General features: G+C 43.4%; 1 long non-coding RNA gene and 1 other non-coding gene across 2 annotated transcripts; one reads left to right on the top strand and one right to left on the bottom strand.

Moving 5' to 3' along the window:
* Nucleotides 1-402: 402 nt before the first annotated feature.
* LOC128793786 (uncharacterized) lies at nt 403-9,651 on the bottom strand. The gene is made up of 4 exons (XR_008432883.1): nt 9,151-9,651; nt 4,690-4,781; nt 4,389-4,597; nt 403-2,616 (listed from the first exon to the last, which is right to left on the bottom strand). It is a non-coding gene; the product is annotated as an uncharacterized LOC128793786 (long non-coding RNA).
* A 1,072-nt stretch (nt 9,652-10,723) lies between these two features.
* Nucleotides 10,724-10,797, top strand: TRNAT-AGU (transfer RNA threonine (anticodon AGU)). The gene has a single exon. It is a non-coding gene; the product is annotated as a tRNA-Thr (tRNA).
* Nucleotides 10,798-16,946: the final 6,149 nt, after the last annotated feature.

Here is a 16,946-nt window from a genome sequence, read left to right as displayed (position 1 = left end):
CTCTGGGAAGGGCAAGAGGCCGGGGCGGCTGGGCCCTCTGCCCCCAGCTGGGGGACTGCTGGCAGCCCAGGCATGAAAAGCTCTCTGACACTTTGTGTGTGGTTAATGCAGCTGGTGTTCGGTACTTCTGTTCACACAAACGTGCCTGGCAGTCATGAGCAAACTCCCAAATGAGTGAAGAAATTACTTGTCGAAATATCTTTGCCAAAATCTGTAACAGTCTTGGCTAGAACATGTGGCCTGAGAGCTCGATGTGCTGCGTTTTGATGGGCCAGAATCAAGGAAACAAGTGTTTGAAAGACTTGAGAGACTTCATGAGATTTAAACATTATTTTGAGAGGAAGAAGAGTTTGAAAACAAATATCCAGAAAAATAAAAACACAGTCCTCTATCCATCAGCATTTTTTTATTCAACCAGATTCAGTAAATTTGCTCCAGGGTAGTGTCAAGGATGTGAACTTTGCTGTCAAGTGGAACTTTGGAATTTAGGATACGCTCTCCTGTGGTTCCTGCTTTCCTACTCCCCCTCGTGGACTAAACTGTCAGGTTATGCGAACCGTGAGTGCTGTGCAGGCAAATCTGTGCTAAGCAGATTGCAGGCATTGAGATCTGCATACATTAAGCAATCATGACTTCATCTAAGAATTGGTAATGAGTAGTAGTGCATTAATGTCATATTAATTCAGATGAAATAATTTAACAAAGTATCTAAAATGTCGATTTCCTGCTGTGCAGTGCTAGGTTTCTACCATAACCAGAAGCTTTTCCAGGCATACTGAAAAGGCCCAAGAAGCCCAAAAGCACAAAAAGTCCAGACAAGGTTCAGCTTAGCAGCATTATGTTAGCAAGGAGCTGTGGATGGCTAGCTCAAAGAAACCAGGAAATGTAGAAGGAAAAAGTCACATCTTTTAATGGTGAGTAAATAAACACGTGGCAACTGTAAGCAAATATTGTAGGTTGGAGATATAAAAATAAGTGCCTCAGTGTGTCAGTCACAACATGTACAATTGAGTAACTGTCAGATTGACAGTTCCAAACTTTCCTGCTTTGTCTGAACTCAGAACTGGAATTTTTATTTTTGTCTTCAGCAAAATGCTATTCAGCTCTCTTATGTGTAAGTAAACTGAAACCAACCCAGAACTCTAACCCAGAAAATAAGAAGATCATCCATTAATTTTTTTAAAGTATAATAGATCCTTGAATGTTCTTTTTGCTGAAAAGGCTATAATGTGCCACTTGTCTGAAGTGTCTAACTTCTGTTTAAGAAATTTTACCTCTCCAATTTTTCTCTAAGGAAGTTTTCTTTAACACTTGTTGAGCAATACTTATTTTTCAGAATCTATCTAAAAGTATTCCCCTGAGTGTTGGGAACTTTCTGACGGCAATATATAAGGCAAGATTATGTGAAATATATTAAGTGTAATTTCTTCCCCTGCAGGAACAGCTGAAGCAGTTAGAATTCAGGAGAGTGTGGTGGATTTGGATCATGGGGGACTAGGCTAGCCCTGACAATTTTCACTCTGGCATTCTCTTTTTTTCCCTTTGAAAGAGTAGATAACAAATGCTGGCTGTACTGAGAAAGCATTTGAAGTTGTTCTTGACAACAAACAGTATCTCTGTGAACTGACAGTGCACATATCTTCTGGAAAACAAAGATTAATAGTGCATGCAGCAGACAAAGACTGGGTAAGTCTAGAAGGGCACTTTTGACTGCAAGACTTTTTTGACTCGATAGAACAAGAACACACAGGAGCTTTGATCTTTTTTTTTCTTTGATCTTAGAGACATTCCCAATCATCCTGGTGTCAGTACATTGACACACACTGAGAAAATAAGTGAAAAAGTGAAAAATAAATTTACTTTCAAGTTTTGTCTGTTATCAAGGGCTGCCAAATTAGCAGGATAGCTCCTTCCAGTGAACGTCCTTGTGAGGGAGCAGCTCTAGATCTGACACTTGATGTCAAAAAGGGTAGTTACAGTCAGGTACAAGATTTTATTCTCATATTGAAGACAAATGAAAGAGCATATCAAGAAGGGAGTTTATGTTGCTTACTTTCTGACTGATTCTAAAACCTCTTTGTACTTACACAAACAAAAATCTGATTGTAGAAATTAGGTTAATCATGGAAAAGGTTCCAGTCCCGAGCTGACTGGAAAGGACCCTCAGCATCTACTCGGGTTCCTCAGGGTAAAACCTGGGGCCCTGACCCTCTCCCCTTCCCGAAGGGCGCGTCCCCTGCGTGTGGCCCAGCTGCCGCTGCCCAGCCCCTCTGCTTTCTGCCTCTGGCTCAGGCTTTTCTGCTACCCTCTGACCCAGCCGCGTGTCCAGCCGAGCCCCGCGGCTCCTGCCGAGGCTGTGGAGTTTTCTGCCCAGTTTGGTTGCTCACGTGGCTGTGCCCCTGTGCCGCTGCAGCCGCCCTCGGCGCAGCCCTGCCCAGCCGGGAGCCAGCAGCGCCCCTGCTGGCTGTGCCCGGAACGGCAGCGGGGCAGGTGCTGAAAGAGCCTCGGCTGGGTTCTCTGCTTTGGTGCGCTGTCCTGCCGAGCTTCTGCTTTGTTTGCCTTCTTATACATAAACACAGCACCAACAAACTGTTACTCCTTTTCCCGTGGCTTTGCCTGAAAGCACAGGCGTTTCAAGGTTATAACAATTTAGGGGGAAGGGGGTCATATTTTCCATTCCAAGGGAGGTTCCTGCCTTCCTTGGCAGACACCCATCTTTCAAACCAAGACACTGTGGAGGAGTGTTGCACGTGGATACAAGCACAGGAGCCTGCACTTATGAAGAAAATGATGTTGCAACAACTGGTACAGAAATGGCAGGCCTTGAGAGCCTGAGTTTTAATTATGTGAATGATAATGGAAAGCCATATAATTTATGAAGAAAGACTTGCTGGGATTTAGGTATGGGCATGGATGTGAGAGTCTAAGTAGACCTCTTTTCAAGTAATTTTTGGTTAAAACTGTGAGGGGAAGGAGGTAAATAGAAATCTGTGTGTGATAGGGGAAGACATCTATCTTAGTTGATATTAAAAAGAAAGAATAGGGCACTACAATCTTGTCAATCTCACTCCAGTGCCTGGTAATGTCATGGAAAAAAATTACTGGGAAGTATTGAAAAATACCTGGGGGACAAGACAGTCATCAGTCACAGTCAGCATGGCTCCATGAGAGGAAAGTCCTGATTATCAAACCTGATTTCCTTCTATGACAGAGTAACCCATCTGGTTGATCTAGGAAAGCCACTAGATGTAATAATTTTGGATTTCAGTAAAGTTTTGATACTGTCTCTGCCAGGATCCTTCTGGACAAAATGTCCAGACCACAGCTGGATAAACACATCATGGGACGGGTGAGCAGCTGGCTCACGGCTCGGGCACAGAGGGTGACAGTGGCTGGGTGACATCAGACTGGGGGCCTGTCACCACTGGGGTTCTGCAGGGCTCCATCCTCAGCCCTGTGCTCAACATCTCCATTCAGGAATTGGACCCAGGACTCAAAGGAGCCCTCAGGATTTGCTGATGACACTGAATTAGGAGGAGCTGTTGCCTCCTTTGAGGGCAGAGAGGCCCTGCAGAGAGACCCAGACAAATGGGAGAGAAGGGCAATGCCCAGCCGTGTGAAGTTTGGCTCAGGCAAGGGCTGGGCTCTGCCCCTGGGACGGGGCAGCCCTGGCTCTGTGCTGCACTGGGCAGTGAGAGGCTGGAGAGCAGCTGCAGGAAGGGACCTGGGGCTGCTGCTCCGTGGCCAGCTGGAGCTGAGCCAGCAGTGCCCTGGCAGCCAGGAGGGACATCCCTGTCCTGGGCCATCAGGCCCAGCACTGCCAGGCCAGGGAGGGGATTGCTCTGCTCTGCTCTGGGCTGGGGCGGCCTCGCCCTCAGTGCTGGGGGCACTTTGGGCCATCACAGCATGAGAAGGACATGAAGCCATTGGAGAGGGCCCAAAGGAGGCCGTGAGGATGGGGAAAGGGCTGGAGGGGAAGCCCTCAATGAGGAGCAGCCCAGGGCACTTGGTGTGCTCAGCCTGGAGAAGAGGAGACGCAGGGGAGACCCCACTGAGCTCTTCAACATCTTCCCAAGGGGCAGCACAGGGGCAAGCACCAACCTCTGCTCTGTGCCCAGGGACAGGACCCGAGGAGGCAGCGTGAAGCTGAATCAGGAGAGGTTTCGGTTGGTTGGTAGGAAGAAGTTATTTCCCCAGAAGGTGGTCAGGCACCCAAACAGGTTCCCCAGGGTAGAGGTCACAGCTCCAAGCCTGTTCCAGTTTTGTCTTTGCTCCTCTATGCTCCTACTTTTCCCCATCCTTGCACTTTCATTTATGCTACCCGTACTCTGCTAGCAGACTGTTTACTGCCAGCTTCCTTCATCCACATGAACAACCATAAATCTCACCTTGTTCTCATCTAAAATTTGTAGAGGATCTCTTAAAGCTTTTCTGTTTTGCCTTGAATGGCTATGGCTCTTGAATCCAAAAGTAATATTTTTGTTATTTTAAATGCATGGTGGAATAGTTTGATAGATTATGGCTCCTTTCAGGACAAAGGACTTGTCTAAATCTGCTTCTGAGTTACACAGGGCTGGAAGTGTCATTGTCTTGTGTTCTGAAAGATATATATAAATATACATCATTTGTATAGAGAACAACATTGAATTAGCCAAAGTGCAGGGATTTGTTTGTCAGTGAGATTTATACCTTCAGAGAAGTTCTCCTTCTCTGTTATGCAGCCTTTCCATTAAGCCTGTCTTCTCAATTAAAGAAGAAATGCATCCTGATCCAGTGTCAATCTGTGGACATAATAATTAAAATAACTGCAGCATATATTAATGTTTAAGTAAGTAACATAGTGTCTCCAGTGGTACTATTTCTGGATTTTTTTTCTATCACTAAATAGTACAAGTGCTATGCTGTCTATTGCAATTTTGTATATTTTTTTAAATTGCTGAGCAGAAAGTAAAATACACTGAGTAAAGATCTGTGAAACAATTTTCCCATGAAAAATGCTGCAAGTTCATAAATTTCATGTGGTCCTGTGCTTTATGTATTTCTGTTTAGGAGCAGAGATTGTGTTGGTTGTAGGAATTATACCCATGGAGAAAAAAGATTAGTAATATATTTAGTCATATTTTTAGTTGTTAGAATGTTAATGAATCAAATTCCTCAGATGAAATATATATAAGTGACAGTTTATGCACTTCATAAAAACAAACAGCCAAAATGTTGCTAAAATGCTTCTCAAAGCTAGTGACTTTCAATATAAATATTACTTTAGATATCTGGAAATATTTTAATAAAACTGTGAGATGGGGGGGGCGAATTTTGTCAGCCCATTTAATGGAAACCTGCCACTTTTAGGAAACTTTATTGAATAGCTTTGATGTCTAACACAACTTTGTGCAGAACAGATTTTGTGGTAGAGGCTTACCCAGCAACCTAACCACTGAAAACCCCAAAAAACCTTCTGATGCCAACAGTTCACACTCATTAAAAAAATATTCATAGTGGTTTTATATTTATTCTAATGTTAGAAATAATTAAATGTATTGTAATGATGAAATGAAATGAAATTGACTGCTTGCACTGAAAGTTACATACATGACATTTTTGCCCTTAGTTTCTATCTGAAATATAAATTATCCATTTTTCAACCAAGCCGTGCAATAATTTTTGCTGTAGCCCTTAAGAATCTAGTTTTAATTAGTGGGTGTGAGAAGGTGAAACAATTGTCAGAATTAAATGTTGAAAAACACTTGTATATATCCTTTTAAATGCATCTTGCAGAAGGTACAACTGCAAAATTTCTATTTATTGCTTTGTTATTGATAAATAAGAAAACAAACATTCTTTTTTAGCACAATAAAATATAATTAGGGTAAGTGGGCTTGATTTTAATCCTAGTTTTGGTGCTGCTAATTGCTCGATCTCAGGTAATTCTGAACATGAGCATTTCTTGCTTTTTTCATATACAAATGGGTAAGATAATAATAACCCATCTCAGAAGATCTGTTTAAGGTTGATTAAATTAACATTTTAAGATTTTAACAGGATGTCCTTGTCTAATTCTAAGTTTATTACTAATGAAAAAATAGAAAAATTTACTTTGAAGACTTCAATCAGCTTTTACGAAAGCAAAGTACTGAGGATTTCTTTCCTAATCTGCTTATAGGTTATAGGAAATCTGCCAAAAAACTCCCTCAGACCTTTAAGATTTTTTCTTTTCCCTTTAGTGGACAGTGGAACATGAAGACATTGTAATTTCATGTAATATTTCCTGTGACAGGAAGTATGTCTCTGGTTGAGACAAAGAAAATACCACAGATGTTTTTGATGCAATGCATCCAACAGTAATAGCACATATCCAAGGTAAAACATGACTTATGACTTTTACATCTTGTTAATGCAGCTCTTGATTTAAAAAAAAAATCTTATTAAAAAATTAATTAATTCCATTCAGTTTGAAGATTCTTACTTGAGAAAGGCAAAGAGAGTGATCTGTAAAGACATTAAACCTAGCATTCTTCATAGCATTCTTCAGCATACACTTACAAAAAGGAGATAATGGCCAAAGTTAGACCAACAATGATTATTTTTTGACCAGTAATTTTCCTTTGAAGGTAATTTTTCTACTGAGACCTCAGTTCTGTGAGGCTTCCACTCAGGTCAGTGAGTTTGACATTCCTTAAGAATTGGTTTCAGAATATATAAGCAGCCTTTACATTTACAAATGTAAAGTTAGCTCCAGTGAATCAGAGCCTGATGATAATTCATTTAGATTTAAAAATAAAACATGAAACAAATGGATTGTAACAATTAGAATTCTGTTAGGTGACACTACCAGGAGATCTTTTACCTGTGTCATTTTTCCTCATATGCTTTTGAAGATAGACATTCCCAGTGCCAGAAGCCTTGCTCAGTATGATCTCCTGAGCCTTCACTCAATAAGCTCACTTTGAAGTCAGCAACAGGAAAACCTTTATGTCAATTTCGGGCATTGTTACCATTTTAAGAAGGAAGGATGCAATAACAGAGATGTCAAATCAACTGTTAAAAATATTGATGGCATTAAATAAACTCAACCAATTTAGCTTTGCATTCTTAAAGCAATAATCACAGAGAGTCTGCCACTAGACACTGTAATAAAATTGTCTTTGAGGAATTAGGAATTACTTTGGATGGGAAATTCAATCTGAAACACCGCAAGGTTTCTTTTAAATTGCAGTGACTACAGCACTGTTTCCTGTAAGAGATGCTCATAAGCTTTTCCCCCTCTGTAGATTTCAGGAAGCACTAGAGTTCTGGAACATCCAGGTTTCTTTTCTGACTGCTTTGATTTTTTAATCAAGAATTTTTAAATCTTTTCCCTCTGAATATTTGAGTTGAAATTTATGCATAGAGATAGATGGATGCTTATTTTTAAATGAAAAATGGGTGCGCTTTTTGTTTTTTGTAATGTATTAAAATGCAGGTGGGTTGTACCTGCAGAACAATTTCTTGTTAAACTGCTTTTAACAGAGAAACCACCTGGTCATTTGTTCTTTAATAACTTGGGTTCAGTCCTACAAAATGACCTTTCAATAAGGCTTTAAGCCTGTGCTGGCTGTGAGATTGTAAGCAGCTCCAGAGAGTTCACAGAACTGCTGGTGTGATTAAAATTCAGAATATGCTTCTGCTTTGCTGGATGGAGACAGGGATCCCAAAGTTGCAGGGTGCCCTTTGAGAGATTTGTAATGGTTACAAAAGCTCACCCTTCCTGTGCTCTTCATGTCAGGGGGCAGCAGTGCAATGTCAGATTGCTGCTTTGCTGCTGGTAGTCATTACTTGTGCACAGCAACCTGGGACAGAAGCTTAAAAAGATGGGATATAAAGACAGGAGAATTTTAATGTCATGAACCTGTTTCCTTGAACCAAGCATTTGAGGCTTCTGTCAGTTCCTCTCTTTTTGGCCAAAAAAGAGAGGTATGTCAGTACTAGTGGGTGATGTATCTCAACACCTATCTGTAGGACATCTCAGATACACCAAGAGTGACCACTCTAATCATGTAAGTAATTAATTCATCATTTGCAGGAAAACATGTTTAATTATGAGACATTTATGTCCTTCTAAGTAAGTAAATTGAAGTTGATTGTTTGGGTTCTGTCTTAATGAGGCAACTTGAACATTTGCTTAATTGATATATCCATCAAGTATAATAGGAAGAACATAATGGAGTAAAAGCACAGCAGCATGTTAGAAGATTAACTCAGCACTCACAGATATTGTCCTAATATTAATTAGTTAAAAAAAACCTCCTTCAGTAAATACTGTACTGATCTGTAATAATTAGGAAAATGTGTATGTATTTGTTAGTACCCACAGCCCAGAACACACGTGGCAGTAATAACACACCTGAAAAATGTCATGGATACCCTCAGCTGCTTTGAAGGAGCACAGGAACTACCGTATTTGTAGCAGATGATACTCATGATTTCATAGCAAGACAATGCAGCACCTGTAACTAGATGTCTCTTTGATGCTTGGATGAATAAAGAGAAATAATCAGATTGCCCAGTTTACCCGTGTCTGCGTGGAAGTAGTGGGGAGCTGTTTCTTACTGCCCTAGTTTCATTGCTGGATCACAGACAACTCTTGGTCCCTCCACAACATGAAATAAGCAAACCACTGCTGCTCTGAACAGCTCTTCTCCTCACTGCCAGGGGCTCACGTGAATTTCTACATTGTGATGTAGCTGGCTGTTTTCTTTTGCAACTTCAGATCTGAATGCTGTAATGAAGATGACTCCCGTACTGCTGCCACCAGATTAATCTGGGGTCACACCCTAATGGTGCCAGCTGAGTTGGGCAACTCAAGTAACTAAACGGCAGTCCTATGGGGAAAAAGGTACCTGTGGCTCGGGGACATGGGTTTGTGAGCAGTGAACCTGAAAGCATGCTTTGCAACTGAACTCTCCTTTGTTTTTATTCATAGTTGAACTAACAATTCTGCAACTGCCTGTATTTTAATTTTTGAACAAGATATCACCTTAATTTCCTAAATCAGTAACATTCTTATGTATTTTTTTTCGTTTACTTGTGTGTTGGAGATTAGGATTTTTCCTTTTTTTTATCCCTCAGGGAATTTTCTCCCATTTGTTGCCTAAGAGATGGCAATGATGATACCTGGGAGACAGAAGATGTGGCTGGGAGGAGGAGGAGGCGTGCAGCTGACTGCAGTCTCTTGGCTGGGCTAAGAGAAGCTTTCCCTTGGGAAGTGCAGAGATCCTCGAGGTTTTGGCTGGGGCTCAGGGGCGGGGCTCAGCTCCTCCCTCTCTCAGGTCCGAGTGCACAGGGGTGGTTTTGGTGCCAGCCCTGCTGCCCAGAGGATTCGCTGCCACCGCGGCGTTTTCATCCTGCACTGATTCTACTCACTCCACTTACTCTCGCAAGAGCAGCTGTTGGATCGGGACCTTTTCCAGCACTGACCTCGCTGGGAAGGGGACCCCGACCCCAATCCCTTCGCAAAGGGAGCGTGTCCCGGCCAGCCCTGCTGTTTGTCTGCCGCTGCTTGGGGTTTTTGGCTACATTTTAACGCGACACACGGCAATTTCTGGCACGGCTCCGGAGCCTTTGCTGCCCCTCGTGCTGCCTCTGCCGCTCCGCCGCGCTCCGAGGCCCCGCCGCCATTCCGCCACCCTGAGGCACCGCCGGCCCCTGCGGCTGTGCTGAGGAAGCCCCTTGGCCGCCCCTCCGCCGGCCCGCCCGCCACAGCGCCCCCTGCAGCCGCGGGGGAGCCACGGCCCCGGCCGGGAGCCGCAGCGCCCCTGGCGGCGGTGGCCGGAAGCGCACGGGGGCGGCGCTGCAGCCCGGGCAGGCTGGGCCGGGCCTGCGGCCTTGTGTGGGTGCGGTGCGAGTGCCTTGTTTTGTGTGTGGGAAACTCCGGCACTCTCCTGCGAAAATTAAACAACCTTAATAAAGAACAATAGGCGACAAGGACCATAGGGCAAAGGTTGTTACAGCCGGTGCATCTCAGCACTCAGCCAAGAGCACACTGTTATCTTCGGGGATACCCCTTAAATACCTTTTCTCTTCTATCAGCCTGTTGCATATTCATAGCCCCTCATGCACAGTAAACTTTTCCCCAAACTAGTTTACATGTTCTAAGAATTGTTTAGCCTGGCTCCTCCTTGGGTCTGCCTTTTTAGAGCATGTGGATTCCTTGGCTGTGGTTTCAGTCCTTTTTTATCACCTCCAGTGTGGGCCTTGGTGCACAGTGCCTTCAGAGGGTGAGTGCTGATGGTTGGCAGATGTGTGCAGGTGTCCTCATGCTGTGTTCATTGGGTGTTCTCCCATCCCAGCAGGCATTTTAACACAAGCACACTTCTATCAGCTATTGCACTACTATGTCTAAACTTATTAACAGCAGAAATAAAACCAAAATCTTGATAGCAAAGTTACTTTAACACCACACATATAAAATCCATTTTAATATTTGCTAAAAGCCAATATTATAATATGTATCTACAACACCACGAACCGTGGCCAGCCGAGGCACTGCAGGATGAGGCAGGGCTGGAGCTCTGGAGGCAGTTTCACGTATAAATGTCTGAAAAGCCGACATTTATGCATTTTCCTCCGCTCCCTACGCGTGTGGAGCCAAAGCCGTGGCGGACACGTGTGCGGTTCGCAGTCCCGCACGGGGCCGGGCCGCAGTGCCAGCTCTATTAATGCTGCACTGAGGCGCTGACCAACGCGCGGCGCCGTGGCTTAGTTGGTTAAAGCGCCTGTCTAGTAAACAGGAGATCCTGGGTTCGAATCCCAGCGGTGCCTGCGCCCGAGGGTTGCTTTTTTTGTCCCCGCGCCGTTTCACCGGCCCGGATGGGGCAGAGGCTTCGCTGCGGTGAGGGGGAAACGGCCCCGTGGGTGTGAGGTGTGTGTGTAAATACAACAAACACAAAGGGGTCTGTGTCTGTGAATACAACAAACAGAGTGTGTGTGTGTGTGTAAATACAACAAACACAAAGGGGTCTGTGTGTGTGAATACAACAAACAGAGTGTGTGTGTGTGTAAATACAACAAACAGAGCGTGTGTGTGTGTGTGTGTGTGTGTGTGTGTGTAAATACAACAAACACAGCGGTGTGTGTGTGTAAATACAACAAACACAAAGGGGTCTGTGTGTGTGAATACAACAAACAGAGTGTGTGTGTGTGTGTAAATACAACAAACACAAAGGGGTCTGTGTGTGTGAATACAACAAACAGAGTGTGTGTGTGTGTAAATACAACAAACAGAGCGTGTGTGTGTGTGTGTAAATACAACAAACACAGCGGTGTGTGTGTGTAAATACAACAAACACAAAGGGGTCTGTGTCTGTGAATACAACAAACAGAGTGTGTGTGTGTCTGTAAATACAACAAACAGAGTGGGGTGTGTGTGTGAATACAACAAACACAAAGGGGTCTGTGTGTGTAAATACAACAAACAGAGCGTGTGTGTGTGTAAATACAACAAACAGAGTGGGGGGTGTGTGTGTGAATACAACAAACACAAAGGGGTTTGTGTGTGTGAATACAACAAACAGAGTGTGTGTGTGTGTGTAAATACAACAAACAGAGCGGGGTGTGTGTGTAAATACAACAAACACAAAGGGGTCTGTGTGTGTAAATACAACAAACAGAGCGGGGTGTGTGTGTGAATACAACAAACAGAGTGGGGTGTGTGTGTGTGAATACAACAAACAGAGTGGGGTGTGTGTGAATACAACAAAAACAGAGCGGAGTGTGTGTGTGTAAATACAACAAACAGAGCGGGGTGTCTGTAAATACAACAAACAGAGCGGGGGTGTGTGTGTGTGTCTAAATACAACAAACAGCCCAGTGGGTGTGTGGTTGGTGTGTGTGTAAATACAACAAACAGAGCGGGGGGTGTGTGAATACAACTGCGCACTTGATGTATGTAAATACAACAAACAGCCTGCTGTGTGTGTGTAAATACAACAGCCCTGTGTGTATGTGTGTGTGTAAATATAACAGCCTGGTGTGTGTGTGTAAATGCAACAAACAGCCTGCTGTGTGTGTGGTTGGTGTGTGTGTAAATAAAACAAACAGCTGTGTGTGTGTGTAAATACAACAAACAGCCTGCTGTGTGTGTGGTTGGTGTGTGTGTAAATAAAACAAACAGCCGTGTATGTGTGTATGTGTGTGTGTGTAAATACAGCAAACAGCCCGCTGTGTGTGTGTGTAAACACAACAGCCTGGTGTGTGTGTAAATTCAACACCCGTGGGTGTGCGGTGGGTGTGTGTGTAAATTCAACACCCGTGGGTGTGCAGTGGGTGTGTGTGTGAACACAGACACGCAGAAGCAGCTGGCAGCTGGATATTCAGGCTGTCTCCTGTTTGCTTTATGGGGAAGCTGTTTTCCAGGAGTGTTTATTCACACAGAGTCAGGAAAATGCCTCTCACAATTTTTCCTTCTAATTGCCACATCTTCAGTAGCCCCTAGGGTAAACAAAGCTGTTATTGCCTGGTTTCTTGCCCTTATAGCTGGAGTGCCTGGTGACTCAGTGGTTGCTGCTGAGGCTTTTTGTTGTCCATCAGCACTGAGACCTGCATTTTGCCTCTTACCTGCTACTGTCACATTAAGTCTGGCTTTTCCAAGTGAGAGTTGCAATAAGCACTCTGTGCTACCACGTCATTAGTGACACAGCAGAGGGACAAGGGGGTGTTCCTAGAATTCTTGAAAAATCAAAAGCCAAACCTTGCTCTGTTAGGCTTGGGAATTAGGTTCAGCAAAAATATTCCAAATTTGTGTTACTCTAAAAAAATGCAGAATCCATCCCTAAACCTAAAGATAAAAGGCTTAAAATCCATTAGTACAAGTTCCAGCCTAGCAACCATATCCTTCAGGTGGTTTTTTTGCACTCACACAGCAGTGATGGGAGTAAATGGATTGGCAGCCACATTTGGGGGTTAGAGCTTTTAGGACTCAGATCAGCACCCAAATCACAGTTGTCGGTAGCCTCAAATGTAATGTATAAGGCTTAATGTCTAGGTTTAACATTTTGGTTATAATGTTTACCTGCAGGAATCTTTCTTTGAGTAGCACTTACAGTAAAAATGTAGGCTAGATAGTATTTGATATGTCATAAATATAAGTAAACCATAATTGCAAACTGTGATATATTCTTAAAAAATTAGAAGTAGCTTCAGACTAAGCTCCCATAGATTGATATTATCCAAAAGAAAGCAAGAACTAGACAACTGGAAAGTGCAAATTAAGGACGGTTTGGGAAAAGAAGCTGCAGTGAATGCAGCCAATGAAACAGACTTGTTCTCAGCTCTTGCACAGGAGAGAGATTACTTGGGCTTTGAATATTTCTACCTGCTGTTACTCTGCTCGCTTCCAGCTAGGTTCCAATCTTTGGCTTGTAGATGAGAACCACCAATATGAAGAGTTCTAGGCATTTGTATAAAATGGTTAATGCTCTTTTGAATGCATCAGCAGGAATGGCATGATGAGCCAGCCAAGATGGCACTGGAAGGGGCTTGTCACTTCCTGCTTTAACATGGGCACCCTAAAAAAAGCCTGAAAACTCAAACTTGACTCCTTTGAGGGAAACCTCAACAAATTAGAGAAATTAGAGAGTAATCCCCAGCCGTGTGAAGTTTGGCTCAGGCAAGGGCTGGGCTCTGCCCCTGGGACGGGGCAGCCCTGGCTCTGTGCTGCACTGGGCAGTGAGAGGCTGGAGAGCAGCTGCAGGAAGGGACCTGGGGCTGCTGCTCCGTGGCCAGCTGGAGCTGAGCCAGCAGTGCCCTGGCAGCCAGGAGGGACATCCCTGTCCTGGGCCATCAGGCCCAGCACTGCCAGGCCAGGGAGGGGATTGCTCTGCTCTGCTCTGGGCTGGGGCAGCCTCGCCCTCAGTGCTGGGGGCACTTTGGGCCATCACAGCATGAGAAGGACATGAAGCCATTGGAGAGGGCCCAAAGGAGGCCGTGAGGATGGGGAAGGGGCTGGAGGGGAAGCCCTCAATGAGGAGCAGCCCAGGGCACTTGGTGTGCTCAGCCTGGAGAAGAGGAGATGCAGGGGAGACCCCACTGAGCTCTTCAACATCTTCCCAAGGGGCAGCACAGGGGCAAGCACCAACCTCTGCTCTGTGCCCAGGGACAGGACCCGAGGAGGCAGCGTGAAGCTGAATCAGGAGAGGTTTAGGATGGTTATCAGGAAAAGATTTTTCCCCTGTGTATGGTCAGGCACTGGAGCAGCCTCCCCAGGAAAGTGGTCACAACTCCAAGCCTGTCATAGCTCAAGAAGTGTTTTGACAATCCTCTCTGGCACAGGGAGGGATTGTTGGGGTGTCTGTGCAGGGACACAAGTTGGAGTCAATGATCCTGATGGATCCCTTCCAGTCCAGCATATTCTATGATTCTATGATTCTATGAAAATATTTGAAGAAGAAGGGCAAAATCAGAATCTGAATCAGACCTGATTTGTCTGGATTTTGCAAGACTCTGCTTTTATGCATTAGTCAGAAATATGTAGCTCCAGCTTCCGTAAAGCCCCACCTTCTGAAATCCCCAAATTTCAAGGTTGATCTATATACTTACATGGGAATTAATCCTATAAGACAAATTTAAGTAAATTGATTGAACCAAGGCATATTTTTTTGCCTAGATTGAAGGATATAAAAAAAACATCATACAGTTGCTTGTTTTGGCTCAACCTTGGATGTTTTAAATATGTTTTTATTAAATGCCTTCATCTGAGTACTGAGCTTTTTCTGACTGCCCAGAGTGTGTGGCTGAAGGGCCTGCTGGGCTGAGCAATTTGCTGTATTTCCTATTTAGCAATCAACACTAATAAGAAATGTGACACTCACTTCACTGTGCCTGTTCTGCTGTAACAACATCTCAGTGTGCAGTTATTTCCAAGATTTGTTACCAGTCTTTTCCTTGGAGGGGAGAAGGATCCTTTCAAACTGCAATATGTCAGCCTAAAAAGGTGTAAGTCCATCTGCTTTCTTCATTCATTTTTTCCAATGTTTTACACCACCTTTGTGCATATTGTGAGGAGGAAGGCTAAGTGCTGTCTAACGAATGGCAAAATTCCATTTTCTTCAAAAAGGTTGGGTTTTTTGAGTATCCTGAAATGGGAAATATGGGCAGATTTCAATTTGGAAATAGAAAGGGTGTCTATGCTTCTTGAACTGGGTCTTGATTTTGGCTGAGCACGACATCACTCGTTTTCTTTGCCAAAGTGGGCAACTGGATTATTCAGTCAATCCAGCCAACCTTAGTGAAACTATTCCCTGACAATTTTTTTTCTTTTTCCCCAGGATTAAGGCTTCAGGTGTCTTCCCTCTGTTACAGGTAATATTTAGTTCCTAAGATGAGAGTAGGGGGAGCAACCCAAGGAAAATACTCACCAATGGGGATTGTGTAAAGTGCTTTAATGCATTTGATTAAAAACACCTCTGTTAAAACATCTAAATACCAATCATGCCAAAAAGATTTGGTACTGTTTATCATTTGACTTTCCCCAAAGTTTTTAAAGGTAGTTTAAAACTGCTAAATAAATCACTAACTCTTAAGCTAAATGCATATGTTGAGTGTGTATGGGGATTTTTTTTTCTCTTGCATTTATATGTGGGAATAGACCAGAAGAAGTCTGCTTAACTCTAAAGTAGGATTGTAGTAACAAATTTGTGAATGTTGTTAAAATTGCATTAAAGCTTATACGTGGTGTGCCAGGTAGCAGGCAATAACAGCTCTCTTTGTATAAATATTTGCTTTTTTATTTTTAATGTGAGCTGGATAAGCTTCCTTCTCCCACCCCTCACCCAAGTGCTTTGTCATCACATCACTATCCAGAGAGGTAAAGCAGTTGTACTCTGTATATAATTATATTATCAACTGCTCTAAAATACAGCATGTTGTGCTTATAGGCCCCCTGGCCCTTATGCTACCGGTGTTTCCAAGGTTGTGTTTGAAATCCATCTATACTCAGCTGTGATCTATTTAATTTCCAGCGAGCAAGAGCACCTGGTCAGAGTAGCCCAGTGCATCATGAGCCCTGTCCTCGTCCCTCAGCTGCTCTTTGGCTCTGCACACACTGCTCTTAACTTTTCATCTCTTTTGCCATCTGCAACATTACCATAATACCTACTGCTCCCACAGAGTTGCTGGGAGAGTTAATGAATGTAGTATGAAGCACTCTGAGCTCTCAGATAAAATCGATGTTATTGAAATCATGTTTTTGTTTTTCTCCTCAGTGAGTTCAGGTCATGCTGGGACCAAGCCTTTTCAATAATGCTGGCAGCATTCACAGATGCATTTAGACTGTTTCTGAGAAAAGGGGCCTGACTCACTTCATCTCGTTGATGAGACAGAAAAACAACTTGCAAATAAAATTTTTGAAATTATTAAATAGGGGAGTTCATTGAAAAATTTAGCATGTAGGACTGTTTTAGCCTTCTTGTTGAAGGTGCTTATTAACTGTTAAGATTATTTTATGTTTATCCACAGAAATATATGTAATACATATTTTTACAGGTCTGTATTTTTCTGACAAAATACTTTAATCTCTCAAAATATTGCAACATTTTACATGAAGGTGTGTGATTTATGATATCAATATATGATTGGCATTACCTGAGAAGGGTTAAGTGTAATATGTAGGTTATGAGTATTTAAGAAACACTTTAGAATCTTTCCAGTTGTGACATTTATTGATGCCAAATGTAAACCAAACGGCCGCAGTCCGTAAGAAAGTAGGGTGAATACCCAATTTATGTTCCCATTATGACTGCCTCCTTCAAATGGAAGCTTAAAATGCTCCATTATCTATCAGTCGTGGCTCACCAGGCAGATCCTTGGGGACTGGAGGTGCCAATGTGATGCCAATCCAACAAGAATAGATGGAAGGAGGCTCTGGGAAGCTCCAGACCTGTCAGCCTGACCTTGGTGCCTGGCAAGATTATGGA

This window comes from Vidua chalybeata, chromosome 11, assembly GCF_026979565.1.
Source record: "Vidua chalybeata isolate OUT-0048 chromosome 11, bVidCha1 merged haplotype, whole genome shotgun sequence".
Taxonomy (NCBI): domain Eukaryota; kingdom Metazoa; phylum Chordata; class Aves; order Passeriformes; family Viduidae; genus Vidua; species Vidua chalybeata.
This window is presented reverse-complemented; position numbering and strand designations above follow the sequence as displayed.